Source organism: Sorex fumeus, unplaced genomic scaffold (genome assembly GCF_029834395.1).
Source record: "Sorex fumeus unplaced genomic scaffold, SorFum_2.1 ptg000015l, whole genome shotgun sequence".
Classification (NCBI taxonomy): Eukaryota; Metazoa; Chordata; class Mammalia; order Eulipotyphla; family Soricidae; genus Sorex; species Sorex fumeus.
The window spans coordinates 22,045,275-22,061,961 of record NW_026606072.1 but is presented as its reverse complement, the minus strand read 5'-3'; positions in this window follow the sequence as shown (position 1 = coordinate 22,061,961).

Here is a 16,687-nt window from a genome sequence, read left to right as displayed (position 1 = left end):
TTATGACTTTAACTTTGTAGTAATTACACCAGAGGCTTTTCACACAAGTATTAAAAAGACCTGTTAAGTATAATCAAAACTAAACTTATTTTATACCTACCATTAAATATGCCATTGATTTCATATAGTTTTGCTTAAGTATCCAGTTTTATTTTAAAGAAATTAAGAGGCCAATGAGTAAGGTTCTTGCCTTGGTCCCAGAGATCTGCTAGAAGTAATCCTTAAGTACTGAGCCAGGAACACGTTCTGAGCACGTCTGGGTGTGACCCAAACCCCCCAAACCTCCTGCAAATTAAGGAAGATCAAAATTTAGACAAGTTTATTGATACATTACAAATCCAGTGAACTTCACTCTTTCACATTGATCCTAGTTTTTAATGTGACATTATTTCTCTTTGACTTATTCTCTTTGACTTATTCTCTTTGACTTATTGTATGCCTTACAGTTCCAAATATGCTGCTGATGGATTCCTACAGATATTACTTATTTGAATATAGCTTTTATTTTGAAGAATTTTTATGTTTGAGTTTCAGTAAAGCATTTCTGGTTAAACTTTTGTGTTTTTATTTTCTATGGGCTGGAGTGATAGCACAGTGGGTAGGGCATTTGCCTTGCACACAGCCGACCCAGGTTCAATTTCTCCGCCCCTCTCAGAGAACCCAGCAAGGTACTGAGAGTTTTTGCCCACACGGCAAAGCCTGGAAAGCTACCCTTGACACATTCAATATGCCAAAAATAGTAACAACAAGTCTCACAATTTGTTGTGAGACCTTACTGGTACCCGCTCAGGCAAATCGATGAAAAACCCAAGGACAGTGCTACAGTGCTATAGTGCTATTTTCTATAAAGTACTTCAAGGAACTCATCATTTTGGGTCTACATTACATTTGTTATTGTTATTAGCCTCTGGTATAGAATATATTATTTATTCTAGTGCAATTTAATATATTTTCATTTTTTTATCAGTTTGACTATGATATGTCTAAGGAAGATACTTTTTATTTAGACTTAATTATATATACTAAACTTGAATATTCAAAAGAATTTTGGTCAACTCTATTTAAAAATTAAATCTTTTTCCTTTTTAGAGTCATACAAAGATTATACATGAAGTATCACTTATCATTTATCACTTATCATCCCGTTGCTTATTGATTTGCTCAAATGGGTGCCAGTAGCATCTCCATCTATCCGTATCTTGTGCTAGTGTAGTCCACTGGCATCTTCTCTCTCCAGGAATACAAAGAACCTCAAACCATTCATTCAGGGTTTTGTTGAAGAATTCTGACCATCTCATAGGTCGGTTGCCACATGTTATTTTGACGTTCTGTGGAATCCAGTTGGTTACAGCTCTAGTCCAGTGGTCCTCTCTAAATCGCATTATGTGTCTGGCCCATCTGATTTTCGACACCATGGCAAATGAGACAGCATCCCTGATTCTTGATCATTGACAAAGTTCGGAACTCCAGATTCCTTCTCTCGCGTGAGTGAAATGTGATATTCCAAGCATAGCTCTTTCAACTCCTCTTTGGGATACCTGAACAGCGTTCTCATCCTGTTTTTGTAGGGCAGGTCTCTGAGGTGTATGTTAGTGCAGGAAGAATGGTGGAGTCGAAAAGATGTGCCCAGAACCGGAGTTTCTTTGTCCTCTTAGGTATTTCTTCAATGCTCTTGAAGACATTCCGCACCTCTCTTCCTCCTACACAGTTCAGGTGCCAGGTCGTTTGTCATGTCGAGTTCTCGACCTAGGTACACATAATTGCTGCATTCGGAGATATTCGTTCTTTTGAGGGCAAATGGAATGTCAGAAACTAGAGAGTTTCTCATGTACATTGGCTTCATGAGATTCAGCTGCAATCCAACCTTTCCATACTCACGGTCGAAGTCGGCCAGCATTACTGCCGCTTGGCTGATATTTGGTTTATTAGAACAATGTTATCAATGAAATGGAGGTGGTATAGATGTCGACCATCTATCTTCACTCCCATTCCCTCCCATTCCAGTCATCACATGACATTCTAGAGGGTGGCACTGAAGAGTTTTGGTGAAATGGTATCACCCTTTTGAACCCCTCTCTTCACACTTCCTTGCAGAATGGTGAGATCCTGGTGGTAGATTGGTAATACAGGTCATGGAGGATCCTGATGTTCTGAGTTTGAATGCCCTATTTGGCTAGGGCTTCGATGACCACTTCAGTCTCAACAGAATCGAATGCCTTCTTTAAATCCGTGAATGTTAGACAGAGCTGCATCTTGAACTCTCGCAAAACCTTAATGAGTTGGTCATCATGTGGATATAGTCAATTGTGCTGAATCCTTTCTGGAACCTGGCTTGCTCTCATGGTTGTCCTTCATCTAGTGTTCTTCCGATCCTATTCAGGATGACGCGAGTGAAAAACTTGTAGACAACGAACAACAGGCAGATCAGGCGATAGTTGTCTATGTCATGAATGTCTCCCTTCTTGTACAACAGAACGGTCCTACTGGTTTTCCATTGGGATAGAACCTTGCATTCAGACAGGTAGCGTGTGAAGAGCCGAGTCATTGTATTGACAAGTTCTGGCCGCAGATTCTTCAGGTGTTCGGGTCTATCCTTATCTGGACTGGGTGCTGTTCACTTCTTTACCAACAAAATGGCATGTAGGATATCAGAAGGGAGAACGCAGGGAAGTATCCATCCTGTGGAATTGGTATATGGGCAAGGGGACATGGCTATCAAAGAGATTTGAGTAGAAGTCTTGGATAAACTTTTCCATTGCCCTTCTGGAAGACATGATAGATCAGAACATCAGAGGGCAGTCATCTTGGCCTTATACTTGGCAAAGTACAGGCGAGCATTGCGAATACTTTTACTGGCTTCTGCCGCATCAGCCAACACTGCTGCTCTTCTCTCTTTGAGGTCTTCTTTTATCACTTCTCTGCACAGCTTTATGAGCTGGGTAGTTAGCTTGTGATTGCCTGAGGCTAGTGCCAAACCTCACTGGCAAATGAGCTCGAGAGTTTCCGAAAACAGGTTTCTTTTTGTGGCTTTCTCTCTCTCGGTGTTCCTCGCAAAATTTTTCATGAACATTGTCTTGGTGATATTCCAACCTTTCCACACTCACGGTTGAATTCAGCCAGGATTTGTGCCAGTTGGCTAATGTTTGGTGTTATTAGAACGATGTCATCAGCGAAGTGGAGATGGTGTAGTTGCCATCCATCTAACTTCACTCCCATTCCCTTCCCATTCCAGTCATCGCATGACATTCTCAAGGGTGGTACTAGAGAGTTTTGGTGAAATGGTATCATCCTGCCTAACCCCTCTCTTGACATGGATGATCACTTCCTTCTAGAATGGCAAGATCCTGGTGGTGAATCTGTAATACAGCTCACGGAGGATCTTCATGTACTGAGTTTGAACACCCTGTTTGGCTAGGGCTTCGATGACTGCTTCAGTCTCAACAGAATCAAAGGCCTTTTTTAAACTGATGAATGTTAGACAGAGCGGCATCTTGAACTCTCAGGAAACCTCAATGAGCTTGGTCACTCGTGTGGATATGGTTGATCATGCTGAATCATTTTTGGAACCCGGCTTGATTGCATGGTTTTCTTTCATCTAATGTTCTGCCTACTGTATTCAGGATGATTTGAGTGAACAACTTGTAGAGTAACAGGCAGATCGGGTGATAGTTGCCAATGTCACAGATGTCTCCCTTATTGTACTACAGAATGGTCCTACTGGTTTTCCACTGGGATGGAACCTTGCATTCAGAGAGTTAGCGTGTGAAGGGTCGAGACAGTGCATTGACGAGTACTGGCCGCAGACTCTTCAGGTGTTCGGGTCTGATCTTGTCTGGACCATGTGGTGTAAGCTTCTTTACCGACAAAATGGTGTGTTGGATTTCAGAAGGGAGAACGTTGGTAAGGATATATCCATCCTGCGGAATTTGGTATGTGGGCAGGTGGACGTGGCTATTGGAGAGATCTGGTTAGAAGTCGTGGATAACCTTTTCCAATGCCCTTCTGGAAGATGTGATAGATCCATCAGGACGTTGGAGGGCAGTCATCTTGGTCTTGTAGTTGGCAAAGGACAGGTAACCTTTGTGAATACGGCTACTGCTACTACCATTAAAATATCAGTATGAACATGGAAAGTATCATGTTAAGCGAAATGAGTCAGAATGAGCGGGATAGACACAGAAAGATTGCATTCATCTGGGGAACATAGAGCAACAAAACGGGAGACTAACACCCAGGAATGGCTGAAATTAGTACCAGGAATTTTGCTCCATGACTTGAAGGCCAGTCACATGTGCTAGGTGAAAAGGAAGCTCAGATAGAGAAGAGAGCACCAAATAAAGGGTGTTATGAGACCCTCCCAGGGTGGGAGAAGCATTCTAAAAGTAGTCTATAGACCAAACATTATTGCCACTCAAGTCCTCTCTTGCAAAACACAGTACCCAAAAGAAGAGAGAGAGAACAAGGGGGAATGCCCTGCCACAGAGGCAGAGTAGGATGGGGGGGATGGGGGATGGGAGAGATGCTGGGACCCGTGGTGGTGGAGGATGGGCACTGGTGGAGGGATGGGTACTTGATCGTTGTATAACTGAAACCCAAACACAAAAGTTTATAAGTCTATAACTGTACCTCATGGTGTTTCACTAATAAAAAAAATCTCAGTGTGATTATAAATTTATTTTATCATTTATAAACATATGTATATTAATACACAAATAATTGAAATCATACAATTTAAATATATACTTGTAGAGATATTAAACTTAACAAATACACACATAGAGAAGAAAAAAAGTTCAAAAGAGAATAAAATAACTTTTACATAATAAGTTACAACATAGACTCTATTTTAGTTTTCTCCAAGTCTTCCAAGTCTCAGAATAGTATATAAACACTATAAAAAGAAAACAAGTAGTAGTTTGTTGAATGTTCCTATGAAAATTCTATCTCAGTTATTTTTAAAAGAGGCTGATTTTTTCTTATGGAGAAAACTATTGATAATGGCTGGAGTACTCTTCAGCATTGTTACTAAAAGAATTCTACTGGTATTCTGGAAACAGAACTCAGAAAACTTCTTCGTGTTCTACAGTATGCAGGATATCACAAAGAGTTAGCCGTCCAAATACTCAATTGTGCTGAGTTGAAAAAAAGCAGCTTTTCTTTATCTGAATATAAAAATCTATATTCTAGTATATGATATATGCTTTATAGTCACATAATATATAAATTTTAAAGACACCCTAACCTCTGTATATAAATATTTTCTAGCTCTTTCTTCTTTCAATGTTCTGTTTATTTTACATGCATTTACTTTTGTAGATATTAGCTCAAACTATATTGTGTTAGAATGTTTTCAATATTTATGTCTTTCTCCATCTTTTAAAAGTAAATTTTAAAAAATGACAACAGTTTATTCAACTATTGTGTTCTATGAATGTGCATGTACATGGTCTTCAGTTTTTATAGATGTATTTATTTGGTTCAATTTCTGTTTTTGAAATGTTTCTTTAAAAGTAGTAATAATTTTAAAAAGTTAAGTTTCATTTTGATAATTGTTTTGCTGTCATGTGGAGCAAGAATACTGAAAAAGTAAAAAGTTACTATGTACTTTTGGCTATAATTTGCAAGCTTAATATTAAGTGGTAAATCTTACATATATTTTATTAATTTTATTTATGACGACTGTAAATAATAACAATCATGGGAATGAAAATTATTAATTACCTCAATTCTATTAAGCAATTTTCAGATACATATATACATATATGAGCTATACATATATGAGTCTTGTTGTATGATGGAAACTGCTGATTGACTGATATGTGAATTTTTTCCAAGTAAATGGGTCAGGAAAAGTTTATGTTGTACTGTTTGCCAGATGCAAAAATAATTGAACTAGGCATTACCTTAGAAGTAACATATCATTAAAAGCTAAAAGATATAAAAGAAAGTTCTAAATAGAGAAAGCTGTATGGAATAAAAATCATCATACTTAATATGCAAATATGTAGTTATAACTACAGATGTCGGCTTTTAAAGAAATGAGTGGGGGCAGAGAGATAATACAGAAAGTAGGTCACATGCCTTGCACACAGCTGAACCCAGGCTCAATTCCTGACACCCAATTTGGTCTCGTGAACACTCCAGGAATGATCTCTGAGTACAGAACCAGGACTAAACCCTAAAACTGCCACTTGTGGCCCCCAAACAAACAAAGAAACAAACATCAGAAAGCATAAATAAAGAAACTTTTAAAATTTTGTTGCAGCCTAACTCACATAAATCCAAGGGAAATCAGTATTGGGGCATGATAAAGTAACACAAAATAAAATTGAAAATGTTGAAGCTTTCTTTGGTTTCATAATCTTGGTTCTATTTTATGAATCTCATATGAAAGAAAAATGAGAAACTTTTCAGAGAACTTTTATGATCACATAATTCCCTCTAAAATATTTGAAGTATTTTATTAGTGAGGCTCAAAATTATTTGTGACATGCTCAAGTCATACAGCTAACTTGCATTTTCTGATTTTATTCAACACTTCTACTTTATAAACCGGAATCATGAAATATACATGAAGTATATTCTACATCTTACATACTATTTGCAATATTATAAAAGCAGAGCTAAATACACAATACAAAACCAAATATGCTGGATTTGTTCATGAAGTTTGCTTGTCAATCAGCTCTTTGAAAATAGCTTTCTATCAGTATGTTAACCCTAAATAAAAATATTTCTATTGTTACTCAAAACTAAACTAATAATTTGTGGGCTTTTCTGAAGACTCATTTAAAAATATTTTGTTGTTGTTGTATGGTAGAGAGAAGAAAAAGGGTTATAGAATGTGGAGGAAACTGGAAGATGTCTAATTTTAAAAGCAAACTGGTAATCTTCCTTTAAACACTATTAATCAAATGATAACCTTTTAATTTTATATATAATAACTCTAAGTATAAAGTTATCATCAATTTCCATGTAAATAAAATCATTCTTTTTTGTTATTGTTTGTGTGCTGCTTTATTCATTGATTTAGCTGTGGCCCTGGGGGTGGGTAGTTTGGAAGTGAGAATTGAGAATTTTAAATCTGGAACAGGAGAATCACTAAAGGCAATAGGATCTGCTTCTAGTTTCTGGGCGCATAAAAGGTAGTTGCAAATATTCAGCTGCAAATATTTTTAGATGCATGCTTCAGAGACAGCAAAGGCAAATTTCAAGTGTTTAAAGGGGTTTTTCTTTCCTATTTATTTAAGGACACTTGTAGGTATGTGTAAAATATATCGTGTGAGAAGGGATGATGATGATGATGATGATGATGATGATGATGATGATGATGATGATGATGATGTGTGTTGGCGGTCTCTCCTGAGGGTTCTCCCTCACCACCTGCATTCAGTGCTCTCGAGCCACTGTGTATGGACCGGATCGGAATGGCTTCTCCTTTGTGCTCTGCTTCTGTGTGTGCCACTGTACTCTCTTCTGTCTGTCTCTCTGACTCTGTCTCTGTAGTCTCTCCTCTGGTTTCTTCTGATCTCTCTCTCTGAAGTGCTTCTGCTTCTCTCTCGGGAGCTCCTTGCTCTGGATTCTGACTGCCCCCTGGAGCCCAACCTCTTCTGATCTGGCAGTCTTTGCAATCACATAGGGTGGTGATACAAAAGTAGGTTGAACATTAACAAATCAACAAAAAGATGTAAAGCCACTCTTCCAGGAGACTAACTCAAGGATAAAATCTCATCTAAAGAGATTACTCCGGATTACTAGGAAATCCACTTAAGGGTGGGATCCCATTCAAGGTATGTCATTTTCTTCTTTTCTTAACTAGTAATCCACTTAATTAGCAGTAGTAAGTCTACTTCTAATATTTCTAGCAATGTCATTCTGTATGAGCACAGTAAGAGATATAACAAACTTAAAGTTTGGTTCTTCCTGAGGACATCTTACTATATATTCCAGACCACAGTCCTCAGACCAGGTTAGTCTTCCTAACCCCAGCAGGGTCCTTACCTCGTCGTTACTTTTGTATCATGACAGCATTTGTCCATGATCATGCTCTTAAGTTATAGTAGAGTATTGTGGCTCTTTGGCCTGACCCATTTCGATGCCAGAGTAGCTCACAACTTGCCCTGGGTCCATTCAGTCCCTCGTCAGGACGCTGCTTTGGGGGTGCTAGCAACTAAGGGCAACTGAGTCGAGAAAGCAGATGCTCAGGAGTAAATATTATTTAGAGTCAATCAACTCCCAAGTTACAAAGCATAATATTAACTTCCTGTGTCCATTCAGAAAGGACATTGCTTTAAGGTAAACTAAGTTCCCTATGACAAGGCTGAAAGGACAAACCCAATGTTATCATACATGTATGGTGGACACTATTTTACTTTTGCCAAGGAAAGCATTCCGGTAGCATCAACCAAGTGGAGGAATTGATTGCACAGCAATTTTGTGGAGTCTCACAAATTTGTAAACAGGAGCCTTTTTAAAAAATTTGATTTTGTATATGCTTTTATTTTAGAGCCTAGAGCTTCTGAGGCAAAATTTTCAAAGGTGTTATCTAAAGAAAAAAATTCTAATTTTCAATCACTGTACACACAAATTATTTACTTTCTTCAAGATAGTATAATAATTTCTGCTGTTGTCTTTCTTATTATTGCTTGACGGTGTTTTGTGTGTGTGTGTGTGTGTGTGTGTGTGTGTGTGTGTACATGTACCTGGTGATTCTTCTATCCAGTGGGGCTAAGGAGATTATAAAGTGTTGGGATCAAATCCAGGGCTTCACACATGCAAAGTTGTGCTCTACAAATTGAACCACACTCTGGCCTGGATAGTCTTTGATTTAAATACCATTATTTTTTTTTGAGCCGGAGCAGTACCCCAGCATGCAGAGTGCTTGACTTGCATGTGGCTGATGCAGGTTAGATCCCTAGCATCCCATAAGGTCTCCTAACAGCACCAGGGGTGATCTTTGGTGACAGATCCAGGAGAAACTCCTAAGCACCATTGGATGTTTTCACTACCCCTCAAAAACATCCACCAGCCCTCGAGGTTTGCAAGTGCTTAGATCTCATATACTCCAGCACACAGATTTTATTTAAGAATATGACTGGCAATTGATGGGTAAGAGTTCAAAAGAAATAACCCTCAACTCAATTAAATATACTAAATGACCACACTGTACACACCAAAAATGTTATGGGTGTACTCGAAAACATCTAAGATATGATCTTTAGAGGCATTTACCATTTACCAACTAATTTAGACAAAAGGTCATGCAATCCAAGGAACTAAACATGCACAATTGGTGCTATACAATCTTAAATACTTAGTCTCACTTAGTGCTTTGCTAGTGAAGCATGTAGAACTTGCTAGAGAACACATTCTCTTTAGTTGGAAAGAAACTGTTATTTCGGTTTCATTCTCTAGGACAGACTACACATTCATCAGTGACAGTGGTCTGACAGTAGGCTCCAAAGCTCTGACAAGAGAAATAACCTAGCTAGCTCTTTGCCAGTTCTTTCAAAGAGTTCGTTTCTTTGTTTCTGTTAAAAAGTATGTGGATTTCAAGGGTAGAGTTAAAAAAGGAAAGGTCAAAGTGGGATCAGAATTTAGGAGACAGGCTTATTTAAAGCAGTCCAGAAGAATCTTAATTTCAACAGCCCTAAAATACTTTGAGAAAGATTAGTGGGGGCTGAGGAAGACAAGCAGTATGGAATAACATTTTTAAAAGTAAATCAAAAACACACAGAATAATTGTTTGTCTAATATTCCAGAATTGATTTTAGGAAGCAAAATATTTTGCCTGCTAAGTTATACCATTTGTCAATTGAGCACAATAAGCCGCTACTAGAGTGGTCCAATCAGAGATGTAAATAAATTGAAAAAGGTAACAATTTTTAGCTTTTTACTCATTGTTTACAATGTCTATCATTATTTAGAAAGCCAATTTTCTTCCCCCGCCCCTTTCTTCTCTTTCCTTTTTCTATTTAGCCTTTAAGATCATATCTCTGTACTCTGAATCTGGTAAACAGTTCTCGAAGTACTAGTTAAAATACCCTTGATCCTACCTTGAAAACTTAAATGAATGGTGTTTGGTGATCCCAGCGAAGTCCCCAGTAAATGTCCACATCACAAAACCACAACACTTAATTTTAGGTGATTGATTATATCTGTTTAGCTTAAACTCCAGGCTTGAGTCAGCCAGAGGACTTTATTACCCTCCATTCCTGTGAGGGTGGTCCAGCCAGGTCAAAGTCGAGGTCAATAATAGGGCAGGAAGGTACTGACTTTGCCAGTAAGCAGACTACTTTCCACCAGAACAAAGAACTTTGCTTCTCAGAGATGCTATTTGTGCAAACATATGTATTACCACTGATACAAAAATTCTACGATGAAATCAAATATTTGATCAACTAAATATTTTTATTCATGAGTCATTTGTATCAATCTAAGAAACAAAACCTAAAAACTGATTAGCATATTAAATTTTCTGTGATCATGGAATTACATGAATTGGTTAATCATTTCAAATATTGAAATAGGTTTATACTGTTTTCAAGGAGGAATTTTATGTTTATAATTAAATACAAAATACAAAACATCAATCTGCTTCTGTTTTAAATGTTTTCTTTTAAAGTGTAACTAAATAATTCTTTTCATAGGAGATTTCATATCTTATACCTGCAATATCATAAAATTATACATTATCCCTGGAGCACATATTAAACATGATTTAACAGAAGATTATGATAAGGGATATGATTTTATAGTAAATTTTATAGTAAAAAATACTAAAGTATGCTATTCAGAAAATTACCAAGACATTAATTTATCACTTAAGTACTATAATTTAGAAACTTCCACATGAATTAGCCACTGAACCATAAAGAATAAATACTCTAGCATATTATTTTACTATAGTCATATTAAGAATTCTATTTTTTATTGTTGGGACCATACACAGAAGTGCTGCAGGTTTTTCCTGGCTCTGTTCAGGAGTGACTCTTGGCAGTGCTGGTAGGTATTCTTTTGCAGTGCCAGTGACTGGAACCAGGGTTGGCTGCATGTAAAAAAACCACCTTACTATCTCTATAGCTCAGAAGCCATGTGTAAATGAAGTATGAGGTTAGCTTAAATATATAAAGATAGTAAATCAACAGAAAAACATAAAGTCTCAAAGCTATGCATGTAGAAATTTGCTTAAACACCTTCACAAATCTGTTAGATTATAGATTGGGAACAGTTACTTAATCTCTGATCATTCCACAAGAGATTTTGAGATGGGTGTAGTGGAAGTACAGAAAATATTTCTGCCAAATGGGTCTGCTCAAATAATCAATGTTTTTAATATACTTTTGAGCACAATTTGTTGTATTTTCAAAACCTATTAGTGTTTTTCCTTATAAAACTCTCAATAGTGGCATTAAAGAAAATGAGCTAAAAATGGAAAGTCAACTCTATTTTCTAAATTTAACACTGCATTTGTTCTGCAACAATTTATTTTCTAGGTAACATCTAATTGAGCAGACACAATCTTAATTTCATGTCATTTGCTGAATATAAAATTAATGATAACTGAAATGGATGGTAGGTGATAGAAAATCTCTCTGATTGCCATGATATGAGGCAGAGAGGCCAGTCCACACATAGAAAATAAACAACTTTCTGGCGTTTTCAAAGCAATTCACACCAGTACAGAGTACTGCTCATCTCAGGTGATTCAGTGGAGGTAGCCTATATACATACATGACAGTGTTGATACATGCCAGTTCCTTTCCAAGGCCTACAAAGATGCAAAGTAAGAGGTAGAGGGTGTTTCAACTTGAATTCAATGTGAGGTTTTGGAAAAAATAAGTTTCAGGGAAAGAAAATATTAATTCTTCTATGGACTTTTCAGTACTTAAATACATTTTTATAGTTTTACATTTTAAAATTTATAAGAAATACATTTATTTTAAAAAACCAAAGTCTATAAGATATAAACAATTTTTCTGGATAAAATATTTAAGATCTCTGTATGCTGCCTTTTCAGGGCTTTATGAACATGTAAATCATATATCTTTATATATTTTATATAATAGTAGTGTTATGTCATACATTCATGTACATATACATATAAATATCTGTGCCTGAACATGTATGTAAGAACAATGTTTTATAGAATTTTACCGTATGTTGATCAATGAATTGTGGTCTTGAGCCTGAATTTTAATCACAAAAGCCTCAGAGGTTTCAGTAAGTAACTTAAGGTTTCTGAATTTCAGTTTATTTAACATTAAAGCAGAATGATGATTATAAGTATCCTAGGACTGGTGCATAATTTCTGTCTTAATATGTACTCAGTGATGATACTAATACTATTATCCCATGTCAGCATGTAGCTTCTAAAATCATTTCAAGCTTCGTAATTTTAAATATATATCACATTATTTAATCAATTTTCTATTTATGGACTTACATTATTCTGATATTTAATTATAAGGTCAAATCAAGTAATAACTCTCCTGAATAAAATTTTTTAAATGTATCCATAAAACAATGTCCTAGAAGTGAGATTTCTTGATCAAACAATATGCCAATAAAATTTGCTGGATTTTTCAAAATTCTCCTCCCTGAATTCCCTGTCTTAGAATCCTAGTGCTCTACAAAGTAATACCTATTTTCTCATACTCTTCACATCATTGGGAAGTGTTAATAATTTCAATCTTTATAACTTTAACTAAATTGAATAATAATAATTAGTTCACTATATATCATGCTATCCATTTCATGAAATACATTTTTATAAACTTAATAGATATTGCATTGTTTTTCTGTTATCCATTCAAAATTTGCATCATCACATTTTCATCTTTGTATTAATATGCATTTGTTAAAGCTCTGCTCTTTAGATGTTAAGACTGTAAGTATTCTTGTTTTCCCCCTTACCCTGGGGTCCACCTGTGGCTCAGTGTTTTAGAGGTCACTTAGGGCTAGAGTTGGAGGACCATGCAGTGCCGGAATCAAACCCAAGCCTCCTGCATACAGAACATGTACTCAGTCCATAGAACTGTCTCTCTGGTCCGAGAAATCTTTATATTAAAAAATGTTAACATTCCTGTCTTTATTCTTAGTCATTGCTTTTCATTGCTTTTTCACTAATATTTTCATCAATATAGATAAATTTGAGAACCTTATTTTGTTGTGTTTTGCTTTTTGAGGGGAGGAGGGTGTTGGTTTGGATACACTCCTGGAAGTGCTCAGGGCTTACTCCTGCCTCTGTGCTTAGCGATCACTCTTGGTGGGATTCAGGGGACTACATGAAGTGCCGAGATAGAACCCACATGCAAAAGAAGCACCCTACCTGCTGTACTATCTCTCTGAACACATAGGTTTTGTTTAAACTTACCTAAATATCTTTATTGATGTTCCTAAGGGAATTTTTTCTTACGATCAACGTCTTCAATTTCTCTCTTCTTTAAAAGAAAGCTTTAAGCATGATTACTGAACCAAATGTTCTTGAGCCAAGGCATATCCCCTTTTACTTGTCTCCATCACTACTGGCATATAATGAAACAAAAGTAAAAATTACTTGAATGAAGAATGAATAAATACATAAATGAATAATGATTCCCTCTCAAAGTGCTTATTCACTAATTTGGGAGTCAAATCTAAAGTAAAGGTCATTCTTTGGGTGAAGTGCTCTTCTGATTCTTCCTCTTCAAAATGTTTGGTGTCCTTCATCTCCTTTCTGTGTTCTTCATAATGCTTGTTCTGATCATTTTCTTTGTATTATATTTTAATCACTAGTCTAATGCTCTTACATTTCTTTTTTTTCCCCATTATAATTGTAACAGTCTCTCTTTGTCTCCCTCTGTCTCTATCTCTGACTCCTCCTCCCCACTCCCTACCCCTTCTCTGCTATTTTGTCCCCGTTGACTGGACTACTAGCATAGATTCACTAAAATCTTGGTGAATTAAATAAATTCTAAACTGAATTTTTAAACAATCTTGTGCCTAATCCTAAAATCGGTTCATCTTTCTCTATTTTAGTTTGATCACATATGAAATAAAAGTAAGTTAGGGACAATTTTGAAGCAAAATGATCTTTCCTATTTTCATAACAATAATACAGCTTGAACTAAACAAATAATGGACTGGGTAGTACAAGGGTTAAATTGTAGACATTATATGTGCCCAAGCCTGTTTGATACCAGTGGTTACCAGAGCATATCTGGGTACAGTTCTAAGGGCTCTGAGCCCAGGGTGTCCACTAAATATTACTTAGAACCTCCTCTTCCCCCCCCCCAAATACACGAAACAAAAGCCCTTATTGAATATCACTTAACACAGATGAATTCTGATTATAAACTATAAGTCAGTGAAGTTAATGAACAATAAAGGCATGATACCCAATCTTGTAATTCTGTTAATCATATATTTTTGGGTCAGACTTAAAGTCAGTTAAAAATGTTTTCTAAAGAAATGTGGATCACTGTAAGCCTACAACTCACTGCCCCACAGACGTGGCACAATGAGTTGCTTCTCCCATCCTTATTTATCTCCCAGGTTAGAATTCTGTTTTCCAGTATCTTTCAGTACCAAAGTTTTATGATTCTGCTTCACAGTCTATCAAAATCACAGGATATTGCTTACTAGGGTATCTGAGGAGGATGCGAACCCATCAGTACCTCCTGAGGGACTTCCCTAAGGATATGTGTTCTCCCTTCTCAAAAATTTGTTCTCATTGTAACTCTTGTAATAAATTTACTTTATTCACATCTCACATTAACTTTTTCTAAAGCAGCATTTTTTTCCTTTGATGATTAATGTATATTTTGTCATAATGCTAATATCTGTATAGATTATGCATACAATTTACATAATGCAAATATATTACTATGTATACTATTTATACAATAACAACAATCTATGTATTTTATGTATCTTATACAATAGTGGCCAGTGCATAAAATAATATTTTAAATAAAACTAGAATGTGAAAAGGATGTATATTGCTTGACATAGAATTTAATGACACACTTTGAGATACTAAGTTAAATTAGTGTCTGATCTAATCTCAAATTTTGAGATAGTACAAAAGAATAGAATTGCCAAAGTTATACATAGGGATATACACACAAACACATATATGCACACACAAACATATATATATATATAATATGTTTAATATAATAGAATGTGGCATTATACATTAAAACCATATAATGCTCATTCTGTTTAAATTAATATTTAACTATATATATTAATACTTTACAGAACTGTTTCATAGTTGATGCAATATCTGAAAAGTGCCATTATTAAGCCCCCTCCCCCTGCCTCCAGAACACCTGTCGGGATTTGCTAGTGGATTATTTTTAATTTAATTTGATTATGCCAGGAAATTTCTTTCCTTTGCATGTGTTTGTTCTTTTATCACTCATCCCATCTTAAACTTCCAAATTCATCCTGACTCTAATAGACTGAAATGATTAATCATCCTAGGAGCTGGCACCTCCGACACTGAGTAATAAAGAGTTGAGGAAACAAAGGGAGTCCTGTGTGCCAACCTGTGCTCGACAAGCAGAGGTCTCCTGTTGAAAGTATCAGAGGGAAACCTTTGTCGTACTTTAGAAAAATATTTTAACCTTCGTTTCATTTTTTAAATGGCATGCTGCCTCAACGAACAAAAGCACTGCATATTTACATATCAGAAAATATATAATGTAAAATTTGACGAGTTTTGTTAAATAACTTATTTTTCCATTTTTCTAGGGAAAATATATGAACTGAATTTCTCATGTAACTTTTACCAATTAATATGATCATGTGTAGGATAACACTGTTCTGTCCTTCCTGCATAGCCTCAGGAATAGTTGATAGTTGATAGTTTATTGAGAGTTTATTGGACTGCGGAAAAGAGAATAACACCTTAGGAGGTACTTGGCCCTTGGGTTGTCAGGAAGAATACCTTTTAGGTGGGCCCTCAGGAAGAGCTTTCTTATGTTGATTTAGCTACCTGACTGGGTAGAGTGTCAGCCCAGACTGCAGGGAGTTGGAGAGACCAGGGAGCTGGAGAGAGAGAGAACAGGGCTGCAAGATGGACCACAGAGAGACTAGCAAGGGGAACATGTGCTTGAGAGAACCTAGGCCCTCCATAACATCAAGTTCTTCTATGGGATAAACTTCCTTGTAATAAACTGCTACTAAGATCAACTGGCCTGGCTCTCGTCTCTTCCTTCGTCTGCCCTTGGCCAAGAGCCGTCCGGATCCCGGCCACACACAGCGGCTCTAGGGCACCAAACACGGACTGTGGAGTAGAGCTGTCCAGAGAGCCCGCAAACACACAAACTTCCGCGTGCAGTTTTTTACAATCATGAATATTTAAGCAAAACCAAGGTAAACAGTCCTTGTTTCATCTTTCAAGATAGTGAAAAAGTTATTTTTGTCTAGCTAGATTTCTAGTCTAGTCAGGACTAGAAGTTATTTAGTCCAGTCATTACTTCTAACCTTCAGAGGCAATGTTACCTCCGAGCTTCTGTTACTTATCTGAAAAAGGAGAACATTGGTTTCATTATATTTATTGATGTTGCTAATCTCTTGCTCTCCTCTTTGATATGATAAATGTTGTGACCTTGCAAGCAGTTTGGGAATCTAGAGATATGCTAGAATCAGAAAGCTGATGAAGAGCACAGATCCCTGGGTTCCCTTATGTAATGAA